Source organism: Cyprinodon tularosa, unplaced genomic scaffold (genome assembly GCF_016077235.1).
Source record: "Cyprinodon tularosa strain WSP-4 unplaced genomic scaffold, ASM1607723v1 ctg261, whole genome shotgun sequence".
NCBI classification, from domain to species: Eukaryota; Metazoa; Chordata; class Actinopteri; order Cyprinodontiformes; family Cyprinodontidae; genus Cyprinodon; species Cyprinodon tularosa.
Window position 1 is genome coordinate 301,981 of NW_024038965.1, and position 25,651 is coordinate 327,631.

Consider the following 25,651-nt stretch of genomic DNA (forward strand, 5'->3'; position numbering starts at 1 on the left):
TAACTTTGGAAAAAATGCCATAGGAAAATTTGCATGACAGAGCTTAATCTTCCACAAAAATTTTGACTTTCTTACAATATGAGTGACATAAAATATAATTGTATTAGCTGTTAATCCTTCATTTAGGTAGATGAATAAGTAACAACAACAACAAAAAGTGAATGTGATATCATTTGACATGAGGTCACCATTCAAACTAAGGTAAAGACAGTGAAATCTCACCATTGAGCCCAATGTAAATGCACTATTTTGAATATGAGTGCATTAAAGTACACAATGAAAGGACTATTTTCAGATTCATATTTAATACACACTCATTAATTTGTGGGCATGCATGATAAGATTAAAACTGATTTGACAGTGCATTATTTAGTGTGAATCTCACAATAGGCTGTTAATGCTAGATCTGACTTCTAAACAATCTATCTGTGAGGCCCTTTATTAAAAACACCAACATTTTCACAAAATTACATTTTTCAGAAATGCATTTTTCACTACATTTCTAACCAAAGCTTACATGAACAATTTTTAAGATGTTTCAACTATTTCACCTGTTTGTGATGAGGGTGTGCCTGCAAAGCACATGTTTATTCTAATTAAATAATATCCTATGTTTGTTTAAATAATAGAAATGAATCATACGTCGTTACAGGTGAAAGTTATGCTCAACGGGCCGACAGGTAGGCTACTCTGTCCATTAATACCCAGAACTGCTAGGATATCCCAGAAGCAGCGGAAGGAAGAGAGGGAGGGGGAGGAGGCAAGGAAGGAGTGCTTGCAAGAGGAGGGAGGGAGGCTGTTCCGCTTGAATGGCCGTAGCAGTCAGGAGGCTGCACGGGAGGAGAGACAGACAAGACATCCTTCTCGCTTTTTGCGCTTCCTTCTCTGGGTTTTTCTCCCGCGCCGCTCTCTGCGAGGAACGGAGCAAAAGGGGGGAGAGGGAGGGAGGGAGGGAGGGAGGCAAGGAAGGAGATCTGACGCATCTGAGTGAGTGGGCACAGCGAGGCTTTACTTCTCTCCGATATGCAACCTGCGCGACGCTGCGCCTCCTGCGACCTGCGCTACTGACACCAAGAGGGAGAGATCAGAGGCAGGAGGAGCCGGCATGGATGGACGGGAACACCACTAAACACAGAGGACTGGAAGCGGTGGTTTTGCTCTCAAGTCAGAAAGAAACACTGTTTTGATTCCCTTTCTCTTGTGTTTCTTTTTGTGGCCCGGAGCGTCACTCTTCAGTAATGTTCGCGTGCGCAAATTTGTTTGGTAACAAAATACGGAATATTCTGTGGCTTTGATTTCCTGGGAGAGAAAATAACCGAACCCAACAGGTAAGATTATTATTATTATTATTATTGTTGTTGTTGTTGTTGTTGTTGTTGTTGTTGTTCTTGTTGTTGTTATTTTTATAATTGCAAAGTGCTCTTTAGCGACCTTTTATCTAAATCCCAAACATTTTAAATCAATCCCAGAGAGCATCTCAACTTTTCTCAGATTACACTGAAACCTCGAGGCTGTGTGGAAAAGAGGCAGCTGCCTTTCTCTGAATTTCCCCGCGTGCTGATCTCATTTAACCGTGTCTACTTTGTTGGGGGACCGTCATGTTGGAGGCGAACTAATCGGAGCGCATCTCTCCGATCAGTGCAGATGTTCGGCTAATCCCACCGGCTGTTAACCCTCCCTTCCAGGGCCATAATCCCTGAGGATTGCATGGAGCCGAGTACCACCGTCGGCGTCAGTGAATGTATCTATATTTTTGATACAGTTACCAACAAAAAAAAATCCTTTTTGTTAATGTTGGTGATGCTCTATGATGCACAGAAGATACGGATCAGTGCATTGTTTTTAAAGTTTGTAGACATCTGCTTAAACTTGAATGTGCATCTCCCAACTCAAAAAAGCAAGTGGTAGTTCTTTTGGATTCAGAAAAAATAAACATTATAAAAAAAGAAGTGCTGTATCACCTCAATCCCCTCCTAGAAACAAGGATTGCATTTAAATATAGCAACATTTTAGGTTTAGTTTATTGCCAGTAGCCTATGGTTTTGTTGCTACAAGATCAAAATTTAGTTAGGTTTGTTGCTAAATAAAAATACTTTGATGACTACCTACCTATTTCTACCTAATAGAAATAAGATATTCAAAGTCAGACTTGGTTATTTTATCAACCACTTCTAAAAAAAAAACTCAACAATTCTATGTGTTTTCTCTTTACACTTTCATATGACATCGTCACATATCAAAACATTCTCAGTCAAAAGACTTTTGCTGGTGGAACAATAAAGGCTCCTTTTTCAATAGCAGTATTTAATTTACCAAAATATTTTGATTCCAATTTAACCAAGAATGATTGATCAGTTAAGCATATATATATATATATATATATATATATATATATATATATATATATATATATATATAAGAATTGCCCCAAGGGATGAAGCCATAGGGAATGTCACAGATAATGGCTGGAAGCTGGAAGAGAAGGAACTGAAGGAACATGAGAGGAAAAAACCTGCATGAGAGGCCCCAGCAGCGGATAGCTGCAGTGGCTTATATGACCAAATTCACTCATCACTAGAGAGGGCCGGAATGAAGGACAGCACAGAAGCACTGATCATGGCAGCACAGGTGCAGGTCTTGAGGACAAGAGCAATAGAGGCCCAGATCTACTATGCCAGGAAAGATCCCAGGTGCAGGTTACGCAAAGAGACTGGATAAACATGCTTGCATCTCACTGCATGGTGTATGATAATGGCAGGAAAGGACTACCTGGAATTATATAACCAAGTGGCTGGTATAGTGTACAGAAACATCTGTGTAGACCTCGAGATTCTCAGGTTAAAATGAGAGTCACCTCCTAAAGCATTGGGGAATGACAGAGCTTAGTTCCTGTGGGACTTCCTGGTACAAACAGCCAAAAAAAGGGGCCAACTAAATGGATTTGGCTCCATCATATATCTGAAGTAACATCAGACATCTCATTTCTTAAGTACACAGTTCTAGGAATAGCTAAGATGAAGTGAATCCCTCTCAGGCTGTTGGTAGAGGTTACAAGCCTGAGATGAGGAGCCACTCACCCCAACCAGGTGTATGAACGGTGGGGGAGAATGTAGGAATTGTTCATCTATATAGCACTTATATTTTTTTAAGGCCTTTTATCCTGTTTAATGTCCTTCTATGCCTGAAACTTATACCTTAACAATATATACTTGCTCATTTATGGTATCTCAGCGAGAGATGTGCAATATCTAGTAAAACCTTATAGAGGCCATCAATGTTGTGGCTTTTGCACTCAAGAGAAAGAAGCGACTAAGAACAATACAGCTGTTTCTAGCTTCTGCCACTTCATCTTTTATGAAGAACAAGAACTCTATCATGGGTAGGATAGGAGCCGATGGAATGCTGTGCCGTTTCCAGACAGCCTTTAACTTGTACGTCATTACACATGAAGGTGCAGGTTGCATGTATCACACAATGTATACTCTAAGAAATAATGTATTTTTTGTTGATTTCCATGAGGTTGGCTTTGGTTATATCGCATGTCACACAAAGGATCAAGGAATTTTGTGTAGCCCCTTTTCGCAGAACAAGTATAAAAAAAAAAAAAAGAAGTTTAGATTTTTTAGGTTGTAGTGTTTTTAACTTGCATCATTTCTTTGCAAACATATTTTTTGAATCTACAAAAGGATAATATATGTATATTATTACACACATCAGATTTCCTAACTCTACCTGAATGTATTATTGGCATCTGTTGTAGCTAATAAATAAAAAACAAGGTTGTAGTTTTATGCAATGCATGAGCATTAGTCTGTTGATGTATGTAGGCCTGCATGAAACAGACTAAAGAAGCAGCTTCAGACAGGCTCTGAGTGATATCTTCCTCATACTTGTAATCTAAAGTTTTTCTTTTAAAAAGGGGTGTACAAAAAGGGGTAGAAAGAGAGTTTACTCATCCGACATGGATTCAGCGATTTCATAGTGTGTGTGGATCTAGGTTCTGACTCAAGAGCGCAGCATCTTTACAAAAGTCTGTAACGAGAATGCTACAAGGAGACATCATTGAGATGTGAGCATCTTTTTTTTTTTTTTTTTTAGTAAATGGGGATATAGAGGAAGAGGGGTGTATTGTGTAACCAGTTTGACAAGCAAATAGTCATGGTTCAACGGGTTAATCTCTTGCTATTATAACCAACAGTAAAATACAATAGTTTCATAGTACACTTAGATGTTCAACAAAAATGTATAATTCAATTGAGTAAACTTTATTTACATGATACCAGTTCACAATACACCATCTCAAGGCACTTTACAGAGAGAATTCAATCAGATCATCCAGTCAGATTGGTAAAAAAGTCAGCTGATTGCATCAAGTCATAAAATGATACAGCTGCTCTTATCTAAAATACACAAGCAATAGTTATTCTTGCTTGTGTTAAAGTCATGATAACAAGTTCATTAGATTTGTACAAAATTGACTTGTAGCACTCATATATCTTAATACTGAAGCTTAAGGCAAAATATGGAAAACAAGTAATTAATTTTAATTTTAGGTGTGTAGTAATTTTTTTAAATAATAATAATAATTAATAATATTTATGTACTAGTAAGCTGTGTGTTTAGTGCAACTCTAAGAGCAGATTGAGTTGATAATAGTTGCTCACTGGAATTTTTAAAGCTATTTGCTTATGTAGCACAGCCTGCACTCAGCTGCTTAGCAGACATGTTGCGTGTCGCTTACCACAAAACAAAAAGGGTTTCCTTTAAAGGAGCATTGGGTGAGCTTACTTCAGTTCTCATTCCATGTTTTTCCTTGTGTTTTTTGGGCAGAAAAAAATATCAAAAAGCAGGGAAATGTAGTCTCTACAATTTTCATGATGCATTCATGATGACAGAACTGTTGAAATTTTGCTAAATAAATGGGATCATTTATAAAACACAGAATCTCATAAAATTATTACCTATTGGTGTGCGATGAAAGCTATGTAAGTTTCTTATGTATTTTGGCCACTGCAGGCCCCTGTGCCTATAATTATTATTTTAAGGTGGGATGGGCCTTTCCTTTCTAGATACCGTAAAAAGCATTCAGCTATGGCCATGGGGGCTTGCTGTATTACAGAGCTCCATCAAAATGTCAAAGTGGCATGTTTAGACGAGAACAATCCTGCAGGACGACTCTTCTGTAATAATTAGTTAGGCAATTTTATTCTTTCAGCCAGCTGATCTGCAGTGTATCACCCAATACCAATTCAAATTGGGACCATTCACTCCTCAAGTGAACTACATTGTTCTATGTGGAGGTGCACTGATCCAGTACCAATTAGCTTGATCAAAAACTGGATGTTGGTGATCCAGCACTTTGATCCAGTCATTTTCTTTTTATATATATATCATACACAGCAATTCATTTACAGTGATCTGCAGAAAGTTTCAGATAGCTGATATTTTTAATATTTGATTTTAGGATGCCTGTTATAGATTATATATATTTATATATTTCTGCTGCAAAAGTGCAGTTTATTTGTCAAAAAATAATAAGTACATGTATATCCACGTTAATTTTATATCTTTTTTTAATAAGGGAGCATTCATTCAACAGTAGTAACAGACCGGTAGTAGGCATTGGCCGATGTATTCAGTCCAGGTATCCAATAGGATAGAAAAATACATCTCTGATTTTTTGCTCTTTGCAATTAGAGAAAAGCCAAGCAAATCTTTGCTTATATTATTGAAAGGAATTAAACATTTAAAAATGCCAGTGTATCCTCACACTTACATTAAGTAGAATGAATATTAGTTTTCAAGGTAGAGACAGTTTATGATAGGATTAATTTTATTGATGATGTGTAAGTCTGTTAAACCCTAATAATACCTCCCTGTTACATGTCAAATATAATGTTTTCTCAGGCAGTTTATCTATTTAGGACAGTTCTTCTGTTTGGATATTCAGTTATCATATTTATTGTGCACAGAGATTTGGAAATAAATTGAGAGTATACAGACAGAGTGGGTAACTCTTAACAGAGATAATGTCTCACGGTGCATTTGTAGTGTCCTTGCTCTAAAAACACTGTGTAATGTGTTATACATCCCTAGCTAGAGCTAGGGATGTATCCTCATTTACTAATACGTATCCTCCTTTGCAAATGTGACATGATGACGTGGCAGGGTGAGATGCTGGAGTTGTATAAAATACTTCTCTAACTGTGATTCAGGGCTGACTTCCTGCTGAAGCGAGCCTGGTTGGTAAGCGCTGCCATCTCTAACCCTAAGCAATTTCTCTGGTGTGAGCTAGATTGCAGTTTCAAATCTTTTGTCATGTCTCACGGTTATTTATTACATATACATTATGAAGTATTATTTAAAGAGTTAGTCCCAAGTGATCTCTTCTTAGGAAAGAACCGGGGAGAGAAAGCTTCAAGGTGTAAACACAGAGCTTTCCTTTAACAATAGTCTCCATATGATAAGCATACACCAATGCACAAACAGGTATCTTATTGTGTCAACGTCTCGCTGTATAACATCCAAGGACAACAGGCATATTTTTTTATTCATTTTTTCTTACCCGCTCAACAACATGGCATCCAGTGGCTTTCAACATTCCGACCCTTGGAGCAGAGCGGCCCTTTAACGCTTGGCCACATAGTGTAAGCCAACGAACCTGTCAGGAGTGATAGAGCACAGAAGTGACAGGAAAAAACTACCACAGGATATGCACATTTAGAGGCGGCAGCATAAAACATTCATTGCATGCTCTCCCCGGGAAGTATCCTTTCGAAGAAATGTGTCATCAAGGTCATTTTTATTTCATGCCTCTTCAGGAAAACCCAGCAGAGGGAACTGAGGATGGGGAGACGGCAGGTTTTCCTGCAGATTTGCATTTGTGAGCCTTCATTGTAAGGAGTTGTAACGTCTCTACTCTACATCATTGATTTCTTTTATCAAAGGATATCGTTTAAGTGCTGACATTACAACTGCTTTGGCTCTTGGTTGTTCATACCAGTATAGTTTCCATGGCTGTTATCTGCGTGCCGGCTGAAAACTCAAATGGAGTCAACAGGTCATGTTCATTTTTCCTATCTTTCATACTTTTTCTGCCTTACTATATCTGCACACTGTACTACTGATGGTCACAGTAATGCTCTGGTTTTTAACTTTCTTTTGGAATCAATAATGTTGTCAAACAAAATGTTGAAAACTTGTTCGTTAGCTGTCTAAGGTCAACAATGTTTGCTTAGAACCTAATAATGGGTTCTAATTGTAATTAGCTCTGATAATATTCACCTTTTACCTACGGTTACTAGTAGTGTTTATTGAGATAAATATTTAAAGTAAGAATAAAATATCTGTCCACATGACATTTGAACCTTTTTGGTACTCCATTTGTTTTCTTTCTCAAACATAAATATCAAAGATTTACTTCTTCTCGCTTTGGTATTCCTTCGTCCACCGTGAATGGGTCAAATAACCTTCAATCATTTCAACACCAGTAATCTGTTTTCTGCCATCTTCTGAAAAAAATAAAATATTTATCAACATTTTTATTTTTACATTTTGGATGAGAAACACTACGACATTTATCACAATTTTAATTGTTTTAAAAGCATTTGGTTCTTTAAGTAAAATTGAAAACAGTGAGGAAAATTAATCAAATTCCATTTTCTTTCAAATGCAAAGTTCTACATTAATGTACTTACTCTTTTGATGAAACCCTGTTGGAAAAAAAATGCTGCAGTAATAAAACATCAAATTAATAATACAAATTATGATTTTTACTTATACACAAGAATAAACACGCTCCCACCAAAAAAATTGCTGGAAGTTACTTTGCTTATATCTTTAGTAAAACATGGAGTAGTTAGAGATTGTTGCTCTTATTCGTGGTGAGGGAGTGCTGACATCCTAACAACCCTGGCAAAGCTTAAAAAAAGCAGATATTTTAGTTGTTTTTGCAGGTTGTTGCCTCTTATTTTCATTCGCGGTCTGTCTACTGGCAGGCATGTGTATTCACCTGTGCATATATATGAATGTTTATCAGTTCATCGGGGCACAGCCCTGCTGCAAGTGATAGAGCAACAACATGTCTTGCCAGAAAGGACAGTGTTGCGAGAATAATATAAAAAACAAGATCCTTTTGTTTGTTTAATAAAATGAAAATGTATAGACTTGATGTTTATAGGAAAGGAGACTTTCAGTGACTCCTCTTGTGATGAGCATGATTTAGAAAATACATTTTATCTGATTATCATAATGACTGAGTGAAGCTGGTGCAAGGGTTTGTCCTCGTTCCTTCAATAAAACCATTACGGATAAGAATGATTATAGCATAATTAGTGTATAGAGTAATTACATAAAAAAAATACAGATTAAGCACTTCCACATTTAGATTAAAAATTATTTAATTAATTGTAGTCTATTCTGAAACATTTTGGGATGGGCGAATCAAAAATATAAGAAGACTATATAAAAATTGTAATAAAATAATAAGTCAAATAATAGAATTTTCTGTTGATGAAGATTACAAGATAGTTATTTTGACCAACACACTTCTTGAGCTTCCATAGCTCAGAGTGACATCAATTCATCTAATTTTATTCTTAGATGTGAACTCATAACCGATAACCCAACTGAAACCTGAAAAATAAGACTATTTGTTGCAAAAAACTGCTTTTTAAATTTTCATTGTTGTGAAACATTTTTTTAATTAGTACCTTCAAAGCTTGAATTTTAATTGCCTTTAAATTAAGGTCACCTCCCAAAGAGGACAATTGAAATAAAAGCTAGTGTTTGAAAAGTCATGTATGTCATTTTTCATTTTTATCATAAAATTTAAGCGAAAAAAATTATTAATGAGATTTGGTAGGACAAATGTGGAGCTTAGATTTTTAAGCCATATCAGCAAGCAATATAGATTAGTAAAATAGTTCAAATTTAAATCTTATTTTTCCGGTGATGAAAATTAAAATTTAGACCAGAGGTCACGTATTATCGGACCGTTGTCCAGATCTGGACCAACCCGCTTGCTAATCCGGACCCAATCTGATTTAAAACATTTATAAATTACCGCATGTTGTCCGAGGAAGGTGTCTAACTTAACTTGCGCTGCTTCCTTCTCCTGTTGATATGGTAAAGCCCACAAATTAGCCAATGGGCTGTCAGTCTGGGTCATTGTGGCAAGCCACTTTTAGACACAGCTGGAAAACCTTTGGCAAGCTGGGTGATGGGAAAGAAGGAGAAGACGATGAGAAAAAGAAAGCAGAGAAAGTGTAGACTTCTGGAAGAACCGCAGTGAACTGGTGAAAGAAAAGTGCAATTGCGTGCTCAAAGATGTCCCTGCACATTTTGAATATGTTTGGCTCAACCTGCTGCTGTGAAGCAGGATTCTCCACTATGAACAGAATCAAAAATAAATATGGATCCAGGCTCAAAATGAGCACCTTAATATGTGCTTTAGAATGGCTTGGTCTCCATTCAAACCCAGGTTTAAAGCCTTCCAGGGCAGCCTAAAGCCCACTGCTCTCATTAATTCAGAAAAAAGAAAGAAAAAACAAACAGTCAGTTCAGGTGTTTTATAAAATATGTGAATCTGGAAATTGTCTATATACCAAACCGAACAATTGTTGTTCTCTACTTCAAAAAACACATAAGATTTTTAAATTAAAAAAATTTCTATTTTTTTTTTATATTTCAGTATTTAGAAATTCAATGTATCACATGGATGCATAAAAACCACATTTTATTTCATTGTTAAATTCTGTTTAAAGTAACATTTTTAATGTTAATTAAAAGATAATTAAAATATCTCTTCACCGTTACTGGTTGATGATTTTCTTTTTTTAATTGGTTACCCCTGATTTAGACTATGGCTGGGCAAGTTCAAAACATTAATATTACTTCAACAAATAAACTAAAACATATTGGTAAAATGATAAATGAATGACTCTGATAACTTCTGAACATTTTTGAAAGAATTAAAAAGAAAATAAAAATGGCAATATATTTTAAGTAGGATTTTAGTCAAGCTTTTGTTAATCTCTAATTGCACTCTATTGAAATTTCAAAGTAAACGACTTAGTGACATTCCCCCTAAGGCAGCTAAGGATCAAGAGCATCACAGTATTTTTGTCTATCTGGTACTGCAGAGCTTTTGTCCTGCCCCGTTGCATATGGTAAAAAAAGACCAATTACCAGACTTAAAATATTGCTGTTTCAAAATAAATGTACTGTAATTGTGAGCTGACTTATTCAAATAATGTAGAAATATCACTGAGCAAAGACAGAAAGTATTAGTTCACTCTACACATTATAAAAGTGGCTTAGACACACTTTGAAAAAAAAAGATTTTTTAAACTTTAAACTTTTTTAAAATAACTAATCTTGTTGATTGTCATGAATATATATTTAATTAAAGGCATTCTATTTTCTATTTCACAGTAGATACAAGTCTTCCTTCCATCGCTGATAAAAAAAAACACTCTTTGTAATCATACTAATTATAATGTTGTCAAAGCAAGGTCTTGATTTAGCCTAATTTGAACCAATTTAGGATTCTGTTGTCATTATTTGCATGATGCTTTGTATTTTAAGGCCTTCGTTGTCAAGAATATGAGCTCTTGGTTCTGTTGTCAAGTCCCGCTGTGTTTTTATTTAATATTAAAGCAAAAAAAAAAAGAACCAACAACAATAATAAAATAATAAAATTCCGTTAAATGGGTTTGTGAGACGGCTCCATTTCCTGCTCTATTTATCCACTCTTACTGATATCTAAATGCCCTATTTGTAATACAATCAAATTAAAATCATCTTGCTGTTTTTCTCATACTTTATGATACTCTACCACTTCTAGGCTTTTGGTTTCAAGGCACTGTGCTCCTTTGGGGTATGTCTTCACAGACAGTCTGAGCTGGCGATGTTTCCTAATTCAAACAATGTTGCACACTGCCTCTCCTTGGGAACAGCTTTAATTGAGTGCTTAATACGAGCACAGCCACACAGCAACCCGCTTTGGCGGGGGATGTGAGCGCTGGGACTGCTGCATTATTAAATAGACTTATATAAGGCCTGGAAACATCTTTCTCTTTACAAGTGATCTCAGAGTGAGGCCAGACATTTCTTGATGATACAGTTCACCTTTCTTGTACATGAGGATGTTTTCTCCATTGAAGATCCACAAGACCAGAGAGGTTTATTGTAGTCCGCTGGGTGTGGCTTTTGTTCTTCCTTCCTGATTTAATACAAGAGAACATTTAATAAAACTGCTTTTCAGTCTGTCTTTCTAGGACCAGAAATGCAAGGCAGCATAAGTCCATTGAAAATCACTAAGGGATGAAATTTTACAAGTACAAATAATGTAGTTTAATGGTTTTTTGTCTATTTACACATATTTTTTCAGTAGTAATATGTCATATAGTATATGTCAAGTCTTGGTAATACTATGGTAAAGCAGAGGAAGATGATATCTGTCTTAGAACAGGGCACCTCATGTAAAGAGGATATTAATCTGTGATAATGCTACACAGGGGTGCCGTATAGATAGGAAAAGCTAAGGGCCCTTGACTGAAGGGGGGCCCAAAAGAAGAAGAAAAGATTTTTCCAGCTATATTTTTCAAAAATGAAAAATAAAATAAATAATCAGTAGTAAAATGTAGGGCTGGGTTAAAAAAATCGATTTTGAATCGATTCCTTAACATTTTTGCAGAATTGATGTCTAGGGAAAAAGATCGACTAGTTTTATAGTGACGCGGACGACAGTCATATTCAAATGAGCAGGAAAGATGCACTCAAGATGACTTCAAGCCAGACTGCTGCAAATATAGCCAATAGTTTGACTGTAGACATTAACAGATGGGGGCTGACCAACAAACACCCTGTAGTTGTTACAGACAACGCTGCAAATATGTATTTTGCAGTGGAGATAATGCAGCTCATGCATGTCTGCTGTGTCACGTCTGCTTGCTCGAGTGAGGGTTCGTTTTTCACTTTTCACAAACAAGTTTGCACTTTTGAGACAGTCCTGTTCACATCTCAAGTTTAAACTGTCTGATTTACAAGTTTGCACTTTGTGTTTAATATGTCAGGAAAAAATAAAATACATGAGTATTTTGAAACACAGTCGAACCACTTTCATTGTTGTAAAAAACGGATCGAATCGCAATTAATCGATTTAGAACTGTATGAATCAAAATCGAATCGATTCAGGACTTTGGCGAAATTACCCAGCCCTAATAAAAAGTCAAGCAAAGAATGAATTTATTGACAACCCCCCTCCCCTGAAATAACTATAAACGGTTTGGTCCCCAGGTCCTGCATCCCATCATCTCTCCCCGTCTATCACCCGGAGTCAACTCGTACCAGGGCCTAAATGCCATGTATATATATACAAATTGAAAAACATTATTTTTTCTATTAATGATGATGAATTTGCCTCCAGCTGTGTATACTGTATTAAAATCTGTGTCAATATTAAAACAGTGTAGTTAGATTTTTATATTCAGATTAAATTACAACCACTAAAAGACATCCATAAATCTAGATCATTCTCTTGAGCCTCTTCAAGAAGTCACATAAAAAAATAAGTGTTTTGTACGTACAGACATGTATGTACAGATTAATGAAAAATAAGCTCTCAGGGCCAACATAAGTTAATAATGTGTCCTTTAACTAAGTTATAGTGAAGCCTAATAGAAATATATTTTCACAATCCTAAACCTATTTTCTATTATTGTGTACATAGATACAGTTGTGTCTTTGTTTTATAGATAAGCTGTTATTATTTTGATAGCATGTCAATGTAAAATTTAAAGTTAATGTATATTTAACTTTTTCACGTTCTGATTATTTTCCTTTGTAGAAATATTACAATAAAATTACATTGACAATGTAAATGATACTCTTCAGTGCATCTTTAAAGCTGTTTTAAAGCTTGTGTATTTTTTTTTTTTTTTTGGGGGGGGGGGGCTGCGGCTACAGGACAAATTATGAGACCCTTGCTGCATGTCTTCCCTTATTTCTGTCTCCTTTTTTTGATTACTCTGAACAAAAAGTCCTTTTGTGTGTCAAACAAAATCTAACAGTGGGAGTTCAGTGTTGTCATAGTTTGATCAGGAATTCTAATTTGTAATGTTTCATAAGAGCTGATTAGTCAAAATTAGTCATTATGAAAAGTAAAATAAAGAAAACAATTTAAGATTTTTTTCACACAATATTTCATCTCTTTCAAAGCTATCTATTCACATTTACAGGAAAAAAAAAAAAAAAGTACATACGCCAATCAGTGAAGTTCATGCATGCAGAATGGTCAGTTATTAACCAATGCAAAATGTAAATAGGAATGGACCAAATGGCAACGCCTAGACAAGAAACAAAATAAGAGCAACGTTATAAGGAACTTACTGACAATCAGACTATGTGCGCTTTAATGTAGCTGGAACATTAAAAGATGCCGTAGAATGGGCGCAGTGGCAAGACATTAGTAGTTTCTTCTGTAGTAAAGAGTTGGTTTTGGCTAAGCACATCTGCCTCCTTCAGTATAAGACTTGAATATAATAAAATTGATATATTAGGTTTAGGCTTTTTATTTCGAGCATACAAACAATATTAATCCACAAAGAAGAAATAATGACTTGATTTCAGAGTGCCTTCATGTTTATTGTGATACAGAAAACTTTGTGTAGGGGTCTCAGATTTCTTAACAATACCAAAAATCTAAATAGACTCTTGACCAAGGACAATGTCGGGGACAGTTACAAACAGAACGTTCTACCATTACATTAAATTGATTATCAGACTCACCATACTCTGCAAACCCTGCTGTATGTGTTTATAATCAATGCCTACAGAAAACAAATCCTTTGTTTCTATAATCTGTTTATTATTAAGACATAGTTTCTACAGAAGAGGGTTTTCTGGCATGCACAGGTTTCTATTTTGACTATTTTCAAAACCTTTTTTAAAAAGGTTTTGAAAGATTGGTAACATTTTTATCCTGTTCAATGAGACATTGTTGAATGTTTAAACTTGAATGGGTAGAAGACTTTAAAATTTAATCGAAAATAACATGTGTTGTGATTTATTCAATATATAAATTCTAAATAGATCAGTTGCATTTCCTGCACATGCTTTTATGTGTGATAGAGGAGGCAGAGCATTTATGTGCTAAGCAACCGGCCAAAAAAATCAGTAGCACATATCTGGGATCATTAGACTGATGTTAAAACAATGTATAAGCATCAGCCTGAAAAAATCTGTTTTGATAGATCTCTAAGTCACAAACTCCAAACCTATGTATGTGGTCATATTGGATACTGAGAAAATATGTACCGGTAATAATAATCCAATGTTAAAGCTTTGTTATTTTGGCCCCTTTTTTAAGCTTGCCTATTGCTATTTTTTTATATTTGAAAGACTTTATTCAATTATGTGTTCCAGAAGGACTAAGAAATTCATAATGAGCATTTTCACATGTGCAGCAGGAAGAACATTGCGTTCATTTGAAATCAGCTTTGAGAGAAATACAGATGTAGCAGGTATTAAAAAATATAATCAGTTTTTTCCCCATTATTAAATTATTAGGTATTCTGAAAAGGGTCTGTTTGTTTATTAGACCATTTCAGATATGCTTGGTTCAGATAATGAGTTCCTGTAGCTATTGTATGAAAGAACAATTAGCTGGCTCATCCATTTAAACCAAAGTCTGCAAGAAATTACAGAAGGCATCAAAACACTTTTTCGCTTAGCGATGAAATATAATATATCTGAAATAGAGAAAAAGTAGAGCAATTAATGGCCTATCAATCTGTCATGTGACATCCTCTATGTGCTATAACTGAAAAGACTTGACCATGTGATTAGTTTTAGCACATAAAATGAGATACTTTGTACTACGGTCTTTTATTATTTTTTTTCTTCTTATTCATGTGCATGAAATTAAAAACTCATTTAAGGTGGATCTTTCATTATACCAAGGCAGGACATACGCAGCTCGATTTTGTTCTAGAGGGTGAGTGTAAACAGAGATTTCACCAGGAATTTTTATGATCAATTTTTTTGCTAGCTCTCTGCTGTTGAGGCTGTAGAGTGTACACCTGCCTCAGTGCGCTGATGACAGTCTTAATGGTTCCACACGTCTTCACAGCACCTCTCTCATATATATATGTGCAAATAAGAAGGGGGATTGTTTTTAAAAACAAGGTTTTAGTGGCTGCTACACTCATTGAAAGTCAGAGTATGGGCATAATTCCATCAATTCAGGGTGACTGTACCTAAATGCACAGAAGCTGAAGCCTGGATGTCAGCCAAAGGGCCGTAATATTCATAAAAATAAGTATGGGGCTGGTTTTCAGCGTAACAGTAATTCTTTATAGCGTAACGGCTGCTCAGGTTCCCCATACTCCTGTAAAAATTTAGTTCCATTAACAATGATAGTAACCAGAGTGCCACCATAGCAATTGTGAGCTGATTATTTTTGGTGGGAACTGACTTATTTCTTAAAATATTCCATCTCAGGAGCGGCAGCCTCTACTCTATGTTAACTTACTTGTTACTTGTTATGTTAACAAACTTGGAAGCCTTTTTTCCTGGCGTGGAGGGTTTCTCTCTTGGCAGCAACTTTGGTTGATTTTAGTGTTTCGGTCAGTTTAGTTGAGATGTCCAATTTTTGAATTCGTCTCATTGCCTTAGATATTTAACAGGTAGATATTAATGTTTGGAGATTGTTCTGTGTTTTTCTGTTGCCTGGCACCTTTTTATAACAGATTCTTTATATCCTTTCTAACCTTTCTATGAATATATTCATTTAATGAAAGGATGCCAAATGAGCTAAAGTCAGGAATATCATGAATATTATCTTAGATTAATCAGGTTCAGCAAAATTATAATTAATTAAGATCAGTCTGTAGCATTAGTCTAGCGGTGTGCTGCTTTTATATGCCTAGCTTTTATATTTCTACATGTAATGAATGGGTTTCTCTTTAGTTAAGAATACAGTATGTTTCAAATTACATATTGAAAAAGCTTAATTGAAACCTTACATCTGTATATCACGAAAACTTTGAATTTAAGAAATGAATTTAAACCGGGGAGAACCATTTTATGTCTAATCTAAAAGGAGTTATTTCCTCTCATTGGGAAAAAAAACCCAGCAGCAGCTGCTCTGAATGAATACACCAGGTAATTTTATCTAAACAATAAAGCAACTTTTTAGTATTTTGTTAAAGGGAAAGGGATAAAAACAAAAGAAAATCATTCTGGTAACAAAGCAGAGCAGAGAGGCAATGTTTGACTAAAAACATGGAAGCTTAGTGTTATTTACTTAATGGTATTTAAAACAAAAATAAAACACACACATGTGCTGGTGACTAATAATGCCTGCACTGAAAAGCTTAGGCAGAAAATAATCATCCATTGTTAACTGGACTTTTTAATTAAACCAAGTAAACAGTGTAAAGAGCAAAGGGTGGTGAAAACACCCGCTTGCTGTTTAGGATGTTAAATTAGGTCTCAGAAGGCACAAAACCCTCTTATTAGTGTTATGATTATTAAGTTGTACCTGAGCTGGAATGTTAACACCAATCTAAATAAAAAAGGCTCATTGACTTGAAGTAGTGTAGTAGTACTAGAAGTGGTTTGGAATCTAATCTAAAAACTTCAGCGGCTCGTTTAGACTGCAAAGTGGATCATTGGCTCCCCCATCCCTTGCTTAAAGGAGATCCACTATCTTGAAGCTGATTCAGGGAATTATTTGCTAATAATCAACTATTCAGATTTCTGTTAGCATCTCCCCCTGCAATGCTTTAGACAAAATACACCATTTTCTGAAGTACTGAACTTCAAAAACATTTGCCAGAACTTTTTTTTTTACAATGTGACTTTTAATTTAAAACTGAAAAATTTTGTCATTATGTCAATTAAATTGTGGCATGCCAACTACATTAAAGGTAAATTATGCAAGAGTAAACAGAATTAAATGATCAAAGGGGCTCAGAATTTCAACATACATAATTTGCCCTATAGATGATCGAAGGTTTTTCTGCGTTTGCTGATAATCATTAGATTAAATTATACATGATTTACAATTGGTAGTTAGATCTACCACCCTATTCTTGAGAAATACATTTTAGATTGAATAATAAGCAACCTTTTATTGTCAAGGGCCCCACCTTAGAATTGGATAAGCTGACAGCTTTGGTTCATATAAAGTACGGACTGGTCCAAAATCAGTTTGAATTTTCTATATGAGTTACAAATGATTCAAAATACAGTTTCTGATCTGAGAAATATTGACTCTCTCTTTCTTTTACATAAGAAAAACAGAGTGATACTTAATTTTTAAATCTTATCTGTTGTAGTTCTGATTAAGCCAAAAACCTGATTGTCTCGTCTGTATTATTACCAAATAGCCACATTGCGGGGTTTTGGGGATGCATCTAACCCTAACCCATTCACGTGTGTTTTTAACTGAAGGGTTTTGTTTTATCTTGTAGCCCCTGGATACTAAAAATCTCATAAGTTATGATTTGTTTTTTATACCATAGTTTTATTGAATTCATATGGTATTCATCGATACTACAACATCTGTGTTTAAATTTATTCACTTTCCTTTCGTGAAGTTTTTTGACTTTTTCAATGCCTCACCATGAGCAACTTAAAAGCAGCAAATGTTTGTTTTTGTGTTATTTTTCTCAGCAAGGGAGCATGAGCAGATTCATTCGTATGCTTTCGTTTCTGTGTTTTCTTTTACTTGAAATAACTTATAGTTTTTCCTCTAGAGGGATGTTGGTGTGTGGAATGGAACACAGTAGGCAACCAGTAGCTTGTGCATGTCAGAACCTGTGAAGCTCATACTGTATCATATGCTTTGATGTTTGGATCTGCTAGAAAGGGAGCGCTGTGTTCTTTATCAGCTCTGGTCCCGCTTGGCTTGAGTAACTCACATCATTAAACAACAGATCTGTTCTGACTGGTGCAGATTAACCAATAATTTTTATCTACTTCCAAGCTGATTTCTTTCCAGATGAGATTCTGCCCCTCCTAAACACAGACACTCATTAGTTTCTCATTTGAAAAAGCATTTGTAAAAGATCAATTTTGATCAAATCTCAGGATTGCCCAATTTTCAAGAGGTTCTGGTGTGTGTGTTTTTATTTTAGCTAAAACTTGATTTACTCAGTAAAAAAAGTCATATCTTTAATTTTCTTTCTCATATTTGGACTTGTTTGTAACTATCTGCTTTTATTACCTATTTGCTATCCCCACTGTAGGACAGTGCCCTATTCTATTCTATATTATTCTATTCTTTTTCAGTGTATTCCTTTCTATACTTTTCCAATCTTTTTTATTATATTGTTTTCCAATCTATTCTAATCTATTCTATTTTTAAATTTTCTAGTAATTTTGTGATAAAAAAAAGTTTAAAATACTACTTCCCCTTTCAGGCAGGCCTTGACTGTTTTGAGGTAGAAATATCTGGTGTTCTGAACTTCTTATCTTGTCCTCAAAAAAGAACAAAAAAACAATTCTATCTAAAATAAAGCAACGCCAAATTGTGACTTTTTTCAATGTGAACATGTTGTTCTTTTTGGTTATGCCCAGCCCTTTTGTCCATACTAAGCACATAATTTGAAATTGCTAAAGTTGAAATTTCATTTACTTGAATTATAAAAACATTCCCCTTTAAGGTCTAAGGCAATTTGCACTTTTTTTGTGGTTCAGACATATATATAGTACTCCCATTGTTGTCACATGTAGAACAATACTGGTATCTGTTGAAAATCCCTGCACCTCCCTCATTTACGCTGTTGGTCTCCATAGCATCCCTCCCTGTTTTATTAGTGAACAGAACTGCCTTTGAGATACAGCCCTTACTGATTATTTTAATAAAAATTGATATTTTTGGAGTCTTTGTCAAATTTCTGCAAACTATCACTTTGGTTGAAGTACACAAATAAGCAAATTTTAGGAAAAGTTTTTTAGTTTGTTTTTTACCAGAATGGCAGGTATGAACTCCTAAGTACTAAATGCAAAATTCCTTAAAAATTAAATTCAAGGGAGTTTAGACACATGCACTAAAATGTTTTTTTTGTGTGTGTTATTTAATTCAGAAATGGTTCCTTATGTGCTAATGTTGCTCATAAGAAATTCTGGCTGAAAATGAGCCAGTGTTACAATTTTCTGGTAATTTGTTGCTGACTAAATACACAGGTTATTTATTCCACTTATGGCTATAAGTATCATCAGTCATTTTGCTTCTGCAAATGGTGACACATTATATTTTACCTATAGTATCTAAAGCTTTATTTGTGGCACAGTCTGTCTGCAAATTATGATTGGGAATAAGGGATTATCAGCATAAACAACCCATGTTGATTCCAATGATACCACCAATGCTGTAGGTTTTCCAACTGTTGAAATAAAATCAAATACAAAGACAACAATTATCAGAATTCATCTCGAAGGTCATGTAAAGCTATGGCTTAATTTATGGTTTTATTTTCTCCTTATTTGTTTTATAAATTCATAAAAATCTGCATTGAATTATATGGGATTTATGCTGTGCCTGTAAGTGGTTAATCCCTTGATTTTAAAGACTGACCAACTTGCTGCACCTTTCCGAGTTTACTCTTTATCCAGTGTAAATAGAGCTGGAGCTGACGTTCAGCCTTGTTAAATATTGTCATCCGAATGTGGGTTTGAATTTTGACTATGATTTTCTGAGGCATCCTTTTATTTTCATGTTACCCATTCCATTACAACATTCTGTAACCACTGACAAGTTGTCATCTAGGACAATCCGGCATTAAGCTCTTTATCTTCTCATTAACTCTGGCTGACTAGTGCTATTCAGCCTCTGAAATAAAATACCTCAGATTCTAATGGCTTGTTTCAACAATAGCATTTCTCTTGCCACTTTTCCATAAAAAATAGAATTTGTGGAGTTAAAAATTAATGGTCAGTCTACTTAAAGATTTTTTCAACTTAGCAGGGCTGGGTATCAGTTTAAATTGATTGGATTCCAATTATTATGATATAGAATCTATTCTTTTAAATTGTTATCAATTTGATTCAATCCAATATCATACAGGATTTCTTGTATTCATTTTTTTTAAGCGGTTAGCTGAATTACTTGAAATGCAGTTACACTATATTGCCAAAAGTATTTGCTCACCCATCCAAATTATTGGAATCAGGTGTTCCAATCACTTCCATGGCCACAGGTGTATAAATTCAAGCACCTAGGCATGCAGACTGTTTTTACAAACATTTGTGAAAGAATGGGTCGCTCTCAGGAGCTCAGTGAATTCCAGCGTGGAACTGTGATAGGATGCCACCTGTGCAACAAATCCAGTCGTGAAATTTCCTCGCTCCTAAATATTCCACAGTCAACTGTCAGCTGTATTATAAGAAAATGGAAGTGTTTGGGAACGACAGCAACTCAGCCACGAAGTGGTAGGCCACGTAAACTGACGGAGCGGGGTCAGCGGATGCTGACGCGCATAGTGCGAAGAGGTCGCCAACTTTCTGCAGAGTCAATCACTACAGACCTCCAAACTTCATGTGGCCTTCAGATTAGCTCAAGAACAGTGCGCAGAGAGCTTCATGGAATGGGTTTCCATGGTCGAGCAGCTGCATCCAAGCCATACATCACCAAGTGCAATGCAAAGCGTCGGATGCGGTGGTGTAAAGCACGCCGCCACTGGACTCTAGAGCAGTGGAGACGCGTTCTCTGGAGTGACGAATCGCGCTTCTCCATCTGGCAATCTGATGGACGGGTCTGGGTTTGGCGGTTGCCAGGAGAACGGTACTTGTCTGACTGCATTGTGCCAAGTGTAAAGTTTGGTGGAGGGGGGATTATGGTGTGGGGTTGTTTTTCAGGAGCTGGGCTTGGCCCCTTAGTTCCAGTGAAAGGAACTCTGAATGCTTCAGCATACCAAGACATTTTGGACAATTCCATGCTCCCAACTTTGTGGGAACAGTTTGGAGCTGGCCCCTTCCTCTTCCAACATGACTGTGCACCAGTGCACAAAGCAAGGTCCATAAAGACATGGATGACAGAGTCTGGTGTGGATGAACTTGACTGGCCTGCACAGAGTCCTGACCTCAACCCGATAGAACACCTTTGGGATGAATTAGAGCGGAGACTGAGAGCCAGGCCTTCTCGTCCAACATCAGTGTGCGACCTCACAAATGCGCTTCTGGAAGAATGGTCAAAAATTCCCATAAACACACTCCTAAACCTTGTGGACAGCCTTCCCAGAAGAGTTGAAGCTGTTCTAGCTGCAAAGGGTGGACCGACGTCATATTGAACCCTATGGATTAGGAACGGGATGTCACTTAAGCTCATATGTGAGTCAAGGCAGGTGAGCAAATACTTTTGGCAATATAGTGTATGTCACATATTGAGACTGGTAGTAAATTAATATTAAACATAGAATTAATACAGTAATGGTAGCAAATGGTAACTGTTTGATTGAACTGTCTTAATTCCTTTATGAAGTGGTACATATTTGGGTTGATGTTTGCCAGACACAAAGGCATAATTTTGTTCTTCTATGTTTATTAGCTGCCTGAAACAATTTCAACAACTTAATACAGCCACATATCTTCTCAAATATTAGCCATAATCACCTCTCTTGGTTTTCGGAAACATGCAGAATTGGTTACTCGTTGCAGCGTTTAGACTCAGACAAACTGTATAGTAATTTTGTATACACAGAGTGTATACAAAACAGAATTTCGTTCCGTATAGCTCTCATTACATTTCCATTTCTTAATGTGCAGCATTGATCAAATGTAAAAATTGTGGAAGAAAAAAACATGCTGCAAAAAAGTGAAAACCCATTGATATGTTCAGTTTGAAGCAGAGCCTGTGAAATGGTTTTGAGTTTTTTCAACATTCAGCTGTCTGATGGCAGTGGGGAAGACCCTGTTTTGGAATCTGCTGACCTGCATTGAATGCTGCGAAGCCTCTTCCCAGAGGTCAGCAGTGAGAACAGTCCAGGGTGGGGGTGTGAAGGATCATTGATAATATTAAAGGCTCGTGACATGCAAGCCGGATGATGGGAAAGAAGAAGAAGACGATGAGAAAAATAAAGCAGAGAATGTGTGGACTTATTTAATTTTTTTTAATAACACAGCCCCAGTAAGCATGAATCTCTGTAGTTCCTCAAAAGTTACACCTAGGTTCCTGGCTGCTACTCAGATTAATCCACACCCGGCTTCTCAGTTTAGAAGGTCAACCAATTTTCGACTAACTTTTTGTTTAAAGCTTTAGATGTTATTGTATAATCTAACCAAGCTTTAAACTTTCCCAGATCTTTGTACAATATCTTTCTGCTGCTTTGAAATTGGTTGAATAAATGCCTGTGACATAAATTCCCAATAAAATACCTTAAGGGTGAAGCTTTAACCTGTCAAAACATGAGATTGATCAAGGGGTATGAATACTTAAGCATTTCGATGATTTTTATTTCCCTTTATTTTGTTATTTCAGACTTTGTTCGTGTAAGTTACGAAAGATAAATGTGACAGAAGCTGTGTCAAAGTTGTAACAAGCTTTGGGAAGACCTGCCTGATTCCTTTGTTAACAAAGCACTGCTGGATATGCTCTGTGTAGTTTGACCATTTATCAACTTCCATTTTCCTGGCATCAAGTAACTAAATAGATTACAGCAACAATAGGCAAGAGCAGCTTTGTAAGGCCTTCAGCGGTGTGTTATCTGTAGCTTCCCAGGATGCTTTATCAGGTCCGGTTGAAAGGGGTCATGAGGGGGGTTCGAGTGATGCTTTGATACATTAAAAATAGATTTTACAACTGGAGGAAAACTAAGTTACTAAGAGTAACTCAGTCCTGTGAGTATGGTCTGTTCTCTCTAAAGGGATTATTTCTCCCTGATGATTCTCCATCTTTGCACATAGATTCTGATGAGCATCCTCTCTGTCAAATAATACTCAAGAAGAAGTATAATATATTATTTCATTCATGATCTTTTTTTTTTCTAAAAAAAGCTAAAAGATTTGCTGTTGCTTATGAAACTGTTATGCAAAATGTTTGGCAAACCATTGTTTACATGCAAGACTTTAATTAAAGGGCCATAGTCATTTTATTTGCCTATTTTAAAAATAATATACTCTAAATATGTCTGATAATACGTCTTTCTATCTGTCTCTCCATCTGTCCATCCATCATGTCCCTTGTACTTAGACTGTAGAGACTTAGAATAGCATTGCTAGCATTGCTATTAATAGTACCAATACTATTAATGATGTTTACTCGCATATCCATCAACTCCACAGTGACATCTCAGGGCCTGTGCAGTTTTAGCCTCAGCTTCAATTAATACCAATATGCATACTGTATTCTGAGCATTGTGTTTTACCACAATGGATCTTCAGTTAATTATTTTTACTACTTAGATGGGAGAAGCTATATTTCTTAGTGGCATTGCTTCCTTCACTTTTAGGACGCAACATATTCTGATTTAAGATCAAGTTCATTTTGTCTTTGGTTGGACTTTTATTAGCATCACATATATTGACCTGATGGTATTTACCAGATAAAACTAGCAAAAGACCTTCTCTTTTTTTTTGCAGAAACTGGAAAGTATTGCAGTAGAGCTAACATTGGCATCTGGAACTGTTTATGATTTTAACCACCACAGCTCCATTGGAAATTCATTAGCATGACACATCACCCTGCAACACTTAAGGAGATTATTGGCAGGTTGGAACATTTTCTTTACAAGAAACAACCTTTGTAACACAACCACAGTCCTTGCACCTGTATGCAAGTGACATCAGTCAGAGCATTTGAGCGTCTGGACGGTCAACTAATCGGAACAGCAGATCCAGGAGTTTTTTGGGGGACAGAGACACTACATGCAAGCTCTTATCGCTTCTGTGAAGCTATCTACAATGTTGTCCCAGTTAATAATCAAAAGAACAAGCTAAGAGTTCAGTTTTTACAGATAAAAATGAAGTAGCTCACCCTCATAGTTCACTTTTTCGAAAAATAAACTAAGTTCATAAACTCTGATCATATTATATAGAAAGAAATGGAAGTAAGGGCTTGTTTGTCAGGTCCCATTGGGCACAGTTTACATAAAAAAGTAAAGTGTTGGTTCATAAAACTCTGCAAAGACGAAGTACACTGAACAGATGTGTCTTAAACTTTGTGCTTCTTTGATAGCAGGGCTGTTAATGTCATGATTCTGCACTTTTTTGGTTCTGTTTAAGTTTGAGTTTTCAGTTGCACCTTGATTCATGTTTTTCTGTGTTTTCTAGTTTATTGTTTTAAGTTCTATTTTGAGTTGGTTTTTGGTTTTATTTGATTTCTTATGTATTTCTTGTTTATGCTCTGTTGCGCTCTTGTGTCAGTCTCCTTTCCCTAGCTCCCTTCTAGATTCTTCTGTCCACACGTGCTTCCAATCAGTTGATTACCCCAGTCTTTGCTCTGTTTGACATATACAGGTGCTGGTCATAAAATTAGAATATCATGAAAAAGTAAATTGATTTCAGTAATTCCATTTAAAAAGTGAAACTTGTATATTATATTCATACATTACATACAAACTCATATATTTCAGATGTTTATTTTGTTTAATTTTGATGATTACAAATGACAACAAATGAAAATCTCAAATTCATCATATCAGAAAATTAGAATATTGTGAAAAGGTTCAAAATTGATGGCCCCTGGTGCCACACTCTAATCAGCTAATTAACTCAAACCACCTGCAAAAGCCTTTAAATGGTCTTTCAGTCTAGTTCTATAGGCTACACAATCATGGGGAAGACTGCTGACTTGACAGTTGTCCAAAAGACGACCATCGACACCTTGCACAAGGAGGGCAAGACACAAAAGGTCATCGCTAAAGAGGCTGGCTGTTCACAGAGCTCAGTGTCCAAGCACATTAATAGAGAGGCGAAGGGAAGGAAAAGATGTGGTCGAAAAAAGTGTACAAGCAAGAGAGATAACCGCACCCTGGAGAGGATTGTGAAACAAAACCCATTCAAAAATGTGGGGGAGATTCACAAAGAGTGGACTGCAGCTGGAGTGAGTGCTTCAAGAACCACCACACACAGACGTATGAAAGACATGGGTTTCTGCTGTCGCATTCCTTGTGTCAAGCCACTCTTGAACCACAGACAGCGTCAGAAGCGTCTTGCCTGGGCTAAAGAGAAACAGGACTGGACTGCTGGTGAGTGGTCCAAAGTCATGTTCTCTGATGAAAGTAAATTTTGCATTTCCTTTGGAAATCAAGGTCCCAGAGTCTGGAGGAAAAGAAGAGAGGCACTTCATCCACGTTGCTTGAAGTCCAGTGTAAAGTTTCCACAGTCAGTGATGGTTTGGGGTGCCATGTCATTTGCTGGTGTTGGTCCATTGTGTTTTCTGAGGTCCAGGGTCAACGCAGCCACATACCAGGAAGTTTTAGAGCACTTCATGCTTCCTGCAGCTGATCAACTTTTTGGAGATGCAGATTTCATTTTCCAACAGGACTTGGCACCTGCACACAGTGCCAAAGCTACCAGTACCTGGTTGAAGGACCATGGTATCCCTGTTCTTAATTGGCCAGCAAACTCTCCTGACCTTAACCCCATAGAAAATCTATGGGGTATTGTGAAGAAGAAGATGCAATACACCAGACCCAACAATTCA

General features: G+C 36.2%; 1 protein-coding gene across 2 annotated transcripts in view; it reads left to right on the top strand.

The window, feature by feature from the left end:
- The first annotated feature begins 951 nt into the window (after window positions 1-951).
- The window catches only part of cntn4 (contactin 4), a 266,498-nt gene continuing 241,798 nt past the window's right edge, over window positions 952-25,651 (top strand). For both annotated transcript variants that reach the window (XM_038289034.1, XM_038289035.1), the window contains exon 1: window positions 952-1,328. The gene's annotated coding sequence lies outside the window, so the exon portion shown is untranslated. The remainder of the gene's footprint in view (window positions 1,329-25,651) is intronic.